The sequence below is a fragment of the Bos javanicus genome, chromosome 8 (assembly GCF_032452875.1).
Source record: "Bos javanicus breed banteng chromosome 8, ARS-OSU_banteng_1.0, whole genome shotgun sequence".
In the NCBI taxonomy this organism is placed as follows: Eukaryota; Metazoa; Chordata; class Mammalia; order Artiodactyla; family Bovidae; genus Bos; species Bos javanicus.
In genome coordinates, this window is record NC_083875.1 from 71,678,074 (window position 1) to 71,689,705 (window position 11,632).

The following is an 11,632-nucleotide window of genomic DNA, read 5'->3' on the forward strand; positions in this document are numbered from 1 at the left end:
GGTGTCCAGAAGTGAGAGTTTGTCTCTTTCAACTTGCTTACCATTGAGAATGAGAAAATTTATTTTACAGTAGCCTTCAGCACACTCTTCTGACTTAATATTGAACTGTACTGAGTCATATGCTCATCCTGTGCCAAATCCTGACCAGAAGAATACTTTGCATTTAACAAGTTAAATGTGATTCCTGAAAATATCACTGCTATGGGGTGGGGTGGGGAAGGGGAGAGAGGCAAAAATAAACCGACAAGGCCAATCCCAGGAAATTGGAATGGAGTTATTTTCTATTGAGCCACAAAAGCGAAGTCCTTTTGGGAATGATGGGACAGAGTATGGATGGGTTGGGCAATTAACAATGTCCAGTATATTAACATAAGAAAGGGGTGAGGATTGTATTTTGGAATTTAAAAAATTTTATATGTATATATTGAGGTATAATTGACATATATAACATTCACATTTATAAAACTGTACCATGAAACTGTGATCACAATCAGGATAAAGAAGATATCCATAACCACGAAAGTTTCCTCATGACCCTTTGTGATAATTTTTCCCCTTTCTCACTGTCATACCCCTCTCTTCTTGTCCAGTCCTCAGGCAGTCATTGTTTGTGTCTTCAGAGGAGTTTATCTCTTTCATTAAAATTGTCTAATTTATTACTGTAAAGTTGTCTACAATATTCCCTATTCCTTTTAATATCTGTGGAATCTGTAATGATGTCATCTTTCTCACTGCTGTTATTAGTTACTTACCAGTACCAAAAGATAATGATTGCTTACTTACCAATTACCAAAAGATGATTTCTGGGTTTCTGTCTTGAACTGGATGTTTTCTCTTTTGTTCTGTATCACTCTGGTGAAAAATTTTGTCCACTGGATTTCCTTTCTTGTCCTCCTCCTCCTGCCCACCCCATCCTCTTCCTCCCCTTTCTTTTTCCTGTATGTTGTTAGAAAATGGAAATTAAAAACTGTATCAAGTTAAGACTCACTTAAAGCAAGTACCTCTCCATCACAGCCAGGTTTTAACAACTCTTTTTAAAACGTGAAGTTACTTTATGTAAGATAATTATTTTCACATTGTGAAAATTTGCAGTATGCAAGATCAGAAAATAAAACTGAAAAGTCCCATTTTGTTTCTCACCTGTCTCTTTATATAGTTTCCACACACTTTGACCTCCAAATATGGTTATTCTTAACAGCTTGATGAATATTCTCCTAGGTGCAATGTTATCATGGTTTTAAAATTTAAATGGACTTACATTATACATATTGCTCCATAATTTATTGTTTCCTTTAAGAACATTTTATAGAAACTTTCAGTTAAATAGACACAGATAGACAGTATTTTAAAAACTGTTTTTTTTTTTGGCCATGCAGTATGTGGTATCTTAATTCCTTGACCAAGAAAGGAAGCCACATCCCCTGCATTGGAAGCTCAGTGTCTTGATCACTGGACCACAAGGCAAGTCCCTAAAATTGTCCTATAGAAAAAATGTGCAAAATACATAGCCAACCCCTTAGTAGGCATAGAGTAAAAACACAAAATTTTATAGAGGTTGAAAAAGCATCTTCTTTTGTACCATTTCTTTGAATAGTCCATAAGAATGACAATTTCATCTAGACACTCACCGATGCCGAATAGCAACAGTTAGAGAATATTAGGTGAAATTAAATTGTCATTTAGATTTTATTTGCTAGGTTACTATTATGTCTTTCAAAGTGAATCCTTCCCTCTACTTTAAATTTATTTTCATTTTTTTCCTTTATTTGAACTTTCTACTCTTTTTGTGTGTGTGTATATATTCACAAATTATGTTTTTCATAGAAAAAAATCTTTCATCAAAATTTTCATTATTTGGCATAAATTTCTTCATGGTATTTACTTTGAATTTGTAAAATATTCTCTATACCTGTAATTAAGACCGTTTGTTGGCTTTAATATTTGTTTGTAGCTTCTTTCCATTTTTTCATTAATCGGACTTAGTAAAGATTTGTTCATTATATTGTTCTCAAAGCATCATTTAAAAAATTTTTTTTAGTTTCTTGTTCTAGATTATTAATTTCTATTTTATCTTTATTAATTTATTCTTTTTACTTAATTTATTATTTGCTTACTTATTTTGTTCTAAGTTTCAAAGCTTTTTGGGGTAGGAGTTTAGTTACTTGAAGGAGTTTGATTTTATGTGAAAAATTTCTTACTATGCAATGCTTTAAGTGTACATATTTCCCTCAAAGCTACTTGGTAATGCTGTAAAAATTTTATAATTTTTTCTCAATAATTTATAATTTCATATTGAGTTCTCTTTAAACATAAGTAATTATTTAGATAAATTTTAGTTTTCTGTTGGTACCACTAATATTTTAAAACATATTTGGAGTCATGTTTTTTCTAGTAATGACAAGTGTTATATTTCCTCAGGAATATTGGCATGCAACTACTTTTGCTTTTTCCACTGTTACCAATTGCTGTTGTCTATGATTTTAGATCCAGATTCATATTAATATTTCATAGTTATGGTCAATACTTATTTAGCTTTAACTATAGGCTTTATTGGGGGTTCTTTGGTGGCTCAGGTGGTTAAAAAAAACTCCTTCAATGCAGGAGACTGGGGTTCATCTCTGAGTCTCCTGGAAGATCCCCTGGAGAAGGGAATGGCTGCCCACTCCAATATTCTTGCCTGGAGAATTCCCTGGACAGGGGAGCCTGGTGCGCGACAATCTGTTGAGTCGCAAAGAGTTGGACACAACTGAGCGATTAACACTGTACTGCAGTGTGTGGGCTTTTTTGGGTTTCCCAAGTAGCTCAATGGAATAGAATTCGCCTCATTGCAGGAGACATGGGGTTTGATTCCTGGGTTGGGAAGTTCCCCTGGAGAAGGAAATGGCAACCTATTCCAGTATTCTTGCCTGGAAAATTTCATGGACAGAGGAGTCTGGCGGGCTGTAGTCCATGGACTTGCAAAGAGTTGGACATGACTGAGCACACACACAAACGTTTAGGCTTTATTTGGTTCCCTAGTGGGACTTCCCTGGTGGCTCAGATGGTAAAGAATCTGCATACAATGCAGGAGACTGAGGTTCAATTCTTGGGTCAGGAAGAGCCCCTGGAGAAGGGAATAACTACCCACTCAAGTATTCTTGCCTGGTGAATTCCATGGACAGAGGAGCCTGGCAGGCTACAGTCCATGGGGTTCTCTAGTAAGCACTATATATCCTGTATTTTCCCTTTCTAAGGCACATTTATTTTGTTTGTTTTGACGGAAAATTTCTTTAAATTGCCGGGGGGGGGGATCTCTGATAAATTTTCCGAGTTCTTACATGTTAAGAACATCTTTATTTCTCCTTCTCATTTAATTATAGTTTTGGTCAGATAGAGAACTACATTCAAAGTAACTTTCTCTTAGATCATGGAACTGTTTCTCCATTATATTTTAGCATTTTTTGCTGCAAGGAGAATTTTGATGCCTATTTGATTTTCATTTCATTGATAATAAGCTACTTTCTATTTTCTGAATGATTTTGGTTTATGTTTTATTTGGGTGGATATTTTCCAAGAGCCAATTAATTAAGTCTTGGCAGTCACCTATAAGATGATAGATCTCAACTACCAAACTCTCTTCCGTAAAGATCTTGTCAAGGCTTGGTTTTAGGCATTGTTGGTTCTAGGAAGGTCTAGAGTAGGTCTTACATGAAAGCGTTATCCTTACTCCTAAGGAAAGGTTTTTTTTTTGGTAATTCAGCCTGACATTTGGATATTAATGAGGACTTTCTGTTCTGGCAGGTCAGAACTTCCTGGTACAGCTTTTAACTCAGGACAGCTCAACTTCCAGAACCTTGGTTCCATTCGCAATTTTGAGCATTTTCTGTCTAGGAAGCCTTGAGTGGAATTGTCTTGTGCAAATTTAGCCTAGCCTTCATCATGGAGGTAACTCAATGCAGATTTTTGGAAGGCCACCCCGCCAGCTCTGCTTATCTTCTTCTCTCTCTTGTGCCTTTCCCTGAAGGATTCATCATTTCAGCTTCTCTGAACTCTGATTTCTGCTTCCTTATCTCAGCAGAACTGCTAAGTTCTGCTCAGCTCCAGAGTTTCCCTTCTTCTAGAAATGGCAGACTCATCCTACCTGTTTCCAAGTCCTTAAAAGAATTACTTCATATATGTCATCAAGCTTTATAGTTGTTTTATGTTAGAGTCAAATGCAGTCCCAATTATTCCACTATGGTCATGAGTATAGGTGAGTTGTTTTTTGTTGTGACTTGTGTTAATGAAACATCTTTTTATTTTTTAAAAAGGTTATTTATTTATTTATTTTGGCCACACAACATGTGGGATCTTAGTTCCCTGACCGAGGTTCGAGCCTGCGCCCTCTGCATTGGAAGTACAAGCATCTTAACCACTGAATTGCCATGGAAGTCCCAGGACCTAAGGTTTTACCAATCTTATTTATGACTTCTCAGTTTTATGCCCTATTTAGAAAAATTGTCTCCATTCTGAGATTATAGTACTCTTCCCATAGATTTTTTTCTAGTATTACTTATGGTTTAATCTTCAAAGATTTTAATCTCTGATAGAAGACTTATTTTGATGATGTATGCTATGAAATATGGAGCGAATTTAATTTTGTCCTCAAGAAGGTAGTTCCCAAATCATTTATTTTTTTAAAAAAACATAACTTTTAACCACTTAAGTGAAATGCTTCATATACTTTATTATATTTTCATTCTTCAGTTCAATCAGTTCAGTCTCTCAGTCATGTCTGACTCTTTGCGACCCCATGAATTGCAGCATGTCAGACCTCCCTGTCCATCACCAACTCCCAGAGTTCACGCAAACTCATGTCCATCGAGTCCGTGATGCCATCCACCCATCTCATCCTCTCTTGTCCCCTTCTCCTCCTGCCCCCAATCCCTCCCAGCATCAGGGTCTTTTCCAATGAGTCAACTCTTCTCATGAGGTGGCCAAAATATTGGAGTTTCAGCTTCCGCATCAGTCCCTCCAATGAACACCCAGGACTGATCTCCTTTAGGATGGACTGGTTGGATCTCCTTGCAGTCCAAGGGACTTTCAAGAGTCTTCTCCAACACCACAGTTCAAAAGCATCAATTCTTTGGCGGTCAGTTTTCTTCACAGTCCAACTCTCACATCCATATATGACCACTGGAAAAACCATAGCCTTGACTACACAGACCTTTGTTGGCAAAGTAATATCTCTGCTTTTCAACATGCTATCTAGGTTGGTCATAAATTTCCTTCCAAGGAGTAAACGTCTTTTAATTTCATGGCTGCAGTCACCATCTGCAGTGATTTTGGAGCCCCCCAAAATAAAGTCTGACACTGTTTCCACTGTTTCCCCATCTATTTCCCATGAAGTGATGGGACCAGATGCCATAATCTTCGTTTTCTGAACGTTGAGCTTTAAGCCAACTTTTTCACTGTCCTCTTTCACTCGCATCAAGAGGCTTTTGAGTTCCTCTTAACTTTCTGCCATAAGGGTGGTGTCATCTGCATATCTGAGGTTATTGATATTTCTCCTGGCAATCTTGATTCCAGCTTGTGCTTCTTCCAGCCCAGTGTTTCTCATGATGTACTCTGCATAGAAGTTAAATAAGCAGGGTGACAATATACAGCCTTGACGTACTCCTTTTCTTATTTGCAACCAGTCTGTTAGTATAATTCTTGACTTTCCAGTCTGTTACATTGGATATGTTCATGAACTAGCACATCACCATTTAATTATAAGCTCATGCAATTGTAACTTTATGATGCATTTTAATGTATGATAAAGTTATTTTTTCATTAACCTTTTTCATAATTGTAATAGTTCTTCTTGTTTATCTATTTTTCCATGTCAACTTTAGAATCAACATGTATTGTTGAAAAAGTTGTATTGTTATTTATTTAGTTTATAAGAGAATTGTTATCTTTGTGATGTCATTTTATTCAGGAATTCATGTTGCCATTTTATTTAGTCAAGTACTCTTTTGCATCCCTCAGTAGCACATTTCTTGTTAAATTCACTTCTAGGTGCATCTTTGCTGATATTTTTCATCATCAAAGCGTCTTTGGTGATATTTTTCATATAGGTTATTTTTCCACTGCACCTTCTAGTTATTTGTTGCTTGTGTATAAGTAAAAGTGAAGTCGCTCAGTCGTGCCCAACTCTTAGTGACCCCATGGACTGCAGCCTACCAGACTCCTCCGTCCATGGGATTTTCCAGGCAAGAGTACTGGAGTGGGGTGCCATTGCCTTCTCCATCCTTGTCTTTTAGCCACTTCCATTTTGGACTCCTCTTCCCTATTCTAACTACCTAACATTCCCTCCTCAAGAGATGGGAGGCCCGATTCTTTGGGAATAGGGGCATCGAGGTCTTTCTGGCTACTTCCTGCTGAACTGGGATGGCGAGGGGTATTGGGCCTCCCCCTCTTGCTAGTCTCAGGCCTCAGAGTCCTCATAGCGGTGTCCATCTAAGGGTGAGTGGTATTTTCCATGGTAGGCTGTAGTTTTGTATCTTTGTTGAACTGGGACCGTATGTTGTAGCTTGTTGACCTTAACTGGAGGTCAGAGCTGCGTGAGCTTTCTGCTGAGTTCGTTTTTCGCTGTCCTAGTCTCCAGCACGATAAGCCTCTTGTCAGTTCCCTTGCACTGGGTTTTCTTTGCGTTCCGCGCCGAGTTGGGCTCCTGCTGTGCTTGGCTTCCTCCTTGCAGGGGCTGTGCAGAGGTTGTTTCAGCCAGGTTAAATCCGAGTCAGGGCACCAGAGATGTCAGGTGAGTGTATGGTTCTCGGTTCTTGTCTCATCACAACAATGATTTGGAGTGATGGACATTAAAGCCCTCGGTGCATCACAGCTCCTGGGTCTTGAACAAACCGTGTCATAGCTCTTAGACAAATCAGTGTTACAGCTCTATTTTATTTAGAAGATAGCGGGAGAATCCATCCCCAAAGAAGAAAAGAGAGTGGAGGAACATGCCAGCTTGTGTGCGTGGTAGGGATGGGGGTGGGTAGAGAGAGAGAGAGCGAGAGAGAAAGAGCCTATGCACGCGGGAGAGAGAGAGTATGCTTGTGTATATGAAAACCTTTGGCTGAATAATATTCCATTGCATGTGCATGCATGCCTGCTCAGTCACTCAGTTGTGTCTGACTGTTTGCGACTCCATGGACTGCAGCCCACCAAACTGCTCTGTCCATGGAATTTTCCAGGCAAGAATCCTGGAATGGGTTACCATGTCCAGGGGATCTTCCTGACCCAGGGATCGAAACTGTGTCTCTTATATCAGCTGCATTGGCTGGTGGATTCTTAACCAATGGACCACCAGGCAAGTCCTGAGCTATTCTTGGAGAATGGGTTGGGAAGGTTTCCCAGAACGAGTGACAACTTGACAAATAAAGGAAGCTTTCTGAAAACGAAGATCCAGAGTACCATAGAAAAGGACATGGCACTCTCGTGGCATTTCAAATTTAGCCTGGTTTGAGTATGGATGGAACAGCGGACGTGGTGACCAGGAAGTAGTGACTGATGAATTTGGGCAAATGTGAGCATGAAAGGCTTGACTTCCAACCCTAACCTAGTTAGAGATTTCATTATTAATATGTATTTTTCTTCCTTATACCCCCTCTGAGATATTTATCAAGGTCACTCTTTTTCATACGATGTCATTTAACTCATTGCATTCTCTTTTCCACTAACAGTAGGACTTTTTTAGCTACTAAAGTTAAAACCAGTGGAATTCTGCCCTCAGTTTTTTTCCATTCATAGTCTAAATTCTATTACTAGATTTCCAGATATTGTCATTCATGAGCTTTTGGAAAAAAACTTGCTTTACTAAAAAAGTATTTTTCTGGTAATTGGTGAATTCATTTATTACTACTCTATTACAGAGTTTTGTTTGTTTATTTTGTCAAAAAGATTGTTTTGAAGGTGTGATTTTCAGTGGTCAGATATCAGAGGGGATAAGTATAACTTGATAAAACGAATCATCAAGTAACTTTCCATTGTTTTCTATGGTCTAGTGCATTTTAAACACTGTGTATGCTTGCTAAGTTGCTTCAGTCATGTCCGGCTCTGTGTGACTCCATGGATTTTAGCCTGCCAGGCTCCTCTGTCCAGGAGATTCTCCAGGCAAGAGCACTGGAGTGGGTTGCCATGCCCTCCTCAGGGGGATCTTTCTGACCCAGGGATCCTCTTTTGTCTCCTGCATTGGCAGGTGGGTTCTTTACCACTAGTGCCATGAAATGATCTTTCCCAAATTTCAAAAGCTTTATTATTTAGTAAGGAAATCTTCTAATGAAATCTTTATGATTTTCAATATGTGAAATTATGTCATCTTCAAATAGAGATAATTTTACTTCTTCCTTTCAAATTTTGATGTCTTTTATTTCTTTTTCTTACTGCATTACTCTGGCTAGGATTTCCAGTATTATGTTGAATCGGAGTGGTGAGAGTGGGCACCCTTGTCTTGTTTACTAATCTTAGAGGTAAAGATTTCATCCTTTTAACATTGAATGTGATGTTAGTTGTGGGCTTATCATATATGGCCTTTATTATACTGAGGTATAATTCTATGCCTACTATGTTGAGAGGTTTTTTTTCTTTTTATCATGGACAGATGTTAAATGTTCTCAAATTCTTTGTTTGCATTTATTGAGAAGATCATATGATTTCCCCTTTCATTCTATTAATGGGATGTGTCATATTTATCAATTTGTGTATGTGTTGTTTTTCAGTCACTAAGTTGTGTCCGACTCTTTGCAACCCCATGCACTGCAGCATGCCAGGCTTCCCTGTCCTTCACAGTCTCTTGGAATTTGCTCAGACTCATGTCCACTGAATTGACAATATGATTCAACCATCTCATTCTCTATTTCCCCTTTCTTCTCCTGCCTTCAACCTTTCCCAGCATCAGGGTCTTTTCTAATGAGTCAACTCTGCATCAGGTGGCCAAATATTGGAGCTTTAACTTAAGCATCAGTCCTTCCAATGAATATTCAGGGTTAACTTCCTTTAGGATTGACTGGTTTGATCTCCTTGCAGTCCAAAGGACTCTGAAGAGTCTTCTCCAGCACCACAAATTGAAAGCATCACTTCTTCAGTGCTCAGCCTTCTTGGTGGTCCATATATGACTACTGGAAAAACCATGGCATTGACTCTATGGACCTTTGTTGGCAAACTGATGTCTCTATTTTTTCACAGGCTATCTAGGTTTGTCATAACTTTTCTTCCAAGGAGCAAGTATCTTTTAATTTCATGGCTGCAGTGAAACGTTTTCAGTCACCGTTTGCAGTGATTTTGGAGTTGAAGAAAATAGAGTCTGTCACTATTTCCATTTTTTCCCCCATCTATTTGCCAAAATGAATTGTGTCCTGCTACTAAATGAGCAGAAACACTGAGGTTTTCTCAGCATCAGGGTAGAATTTTTTTTTTAAAGGAAATGGACATTTATGCACCTAGTAGGTCTTATTATTATTGTAAAGGCAAAAAGTTAAAATATTTCACTGTTCAGCTTAATACCAAACATCTAGCAATTAATTTGCATATTCATTGTGAATACTACCCTTTAGCACTCTATTATTATCCTCTTTGGAATGTTCAATGCTTAAGACTATAAATCCTAGTTTGTCTACCATAAATATAGCTATCTTTAGCTTAAAATGTATTGCTTCTTACCTAGAAAAATCTTTGCTTGTTGTTTTGTTTTAGAACTTTCTGGATCACTGTATTTTAGGTTCGCACACAGAACTGATAGAGGATGGGAAGCATGGCATTTCCCATCATGCCCTGCTTGTAGGGTTTCTCTTGTCTCTCTTCAACATACAGGGCTTTAAGCTCATTCCTGGAAGTCAGTGAACTGTTGCCTTCCTTCTTTCAGCCCACTTACTTCTGTAAGACATCTTTTTCTATTTGTTTCAAAGAGTGAAGCCTGGTTTTGCCTGCCATGAGAAGTCTTGACTGGGTCCACCTCTCTTCAGTGGAAATGACTAATAGAGCCTGATATGACACTGTTTCTCTCTAAGTCTTTTAGATTTTGGTGTAGTAAGATTTTCTGTGTGTGTGTGTTTAAAAAACAATATTGTTTTATTGTTATATTGTTTTATTACTAACAGGAGTGGCCTGCCTGGGGGTGGGTGGGTGTGCCAGGCTCAGGGTATGTGGGGGTTGTGAAGAGCAGGTGATAACTGAGAGGCTGGAGAGAAAGGGAGTGGGTCTGGAGGCCAGGCCCAAAGGCTCCTCCAATTTACTTCTGGCAAGAGACAGATTTAAGAAAGGATTCATGGCAAGCTATCACCAGGCCACCAATAAGATTAAGAAATTCTTGGAAATCTAGCTGCCCATCAGAGTTGAGGTCCAATTTCTTCATCATGTGGTCAAGGACACCACGGTCCTTTGGGTTCTTTGTGAAGGCACCCAGCTCTGTATTCATGAAGATTAGGGACTCGGCCTTCGAGAGTTTGCTGTTGTTACCATCCCTTCCAGCATGCTTTTGGAAAACAGCAATCAGAGACTTGATGCACCGGCGGCTCAGATGGTAAAAGCATCTGCCTACAATGTGGGAGACCTGGGTTTGATCCCTGGGTTGGGAAGATCCTTTGGAGAAGGAAATGGCAACCCACTCCAGGACTCTTGCCTGGAAAATCCCATGGATGGAGGAGAGTGGTAGGCTACAGTCCATAGGGTCGCAAAGAGTTGGACACGACTGAGCCACTTCACTTCACTTCACTTTGGTCTCTGTAGGGTTGGATAGTTTTGCCACGTCGGAGAGGAGCAAGGTGCGTGGATGTGAGCAGGGAGCAGTGTGGTAGGCACTGGGCCTGTGTGGTAAGTTTTCATTCTTCTCTGTACCCTCAGTTTTAGTGTAAATTTGGTAGAAATGGGTACTGTTTTCACCAAGAAGGTCTAAGAGTTGTTTTTCATTGCTAATCCTTCCCCAGCAAGAAGGTGAGTTACCAGCTGTGGGTTAGTGCTTCTGACTTCAATCTTTTCTGTTTGTTTGTTTCGTTCAGCCTGAATAATTTGAGCGAAAACAATTTTTTTGCTTAGTATTTTACTTTCTGGAAACATCAAATACCTTATGACCATTTCTTGGAAACAACGTATAGTTTGTTTGGGTCTTGTGTGTTTGGGGTGTGTGTGTGTGTGTTTCTAAACAGATATTGGGTAAAATCTTCAAGTCACATGTGAGGCAAAATACTTAATGTTTCCGAGACCAACCAATTTAAAACAGCTTGTTAAATCCATTGTTTATTAAAGTGAAACAATGGAAAACAGGAAGTGGTGGAAAGTTGCTTGGTTAATATTAAATGAAAGTCATCCTTCTCTTCCACATAAGCTATGTCACACCACAGTGAATTAGAAGCTGAATGAAGTTTTGAGGTCTGATTCAGAAATCTCTGAACCAAACTAAAACAAAATGGCGTGAGTTTCACGTCAAATGTTTTGCTAGGTTGTTCTACAGATCTTGCTAAGACAGAAGATCTGAGTCCACGTTAGGTTGACTGAATGCTTGTTCTCAAATACTTCTTCAAGTGAGATCGAACATCCACTCCAAGCAGGCTGGGAACTCCTCAGGGAGCTGAGCCACCTAGCAGAGGAGGCAGGGTTGGAGGGATCAGAATAACCCCTAGTTTTTTCACTGTAATGG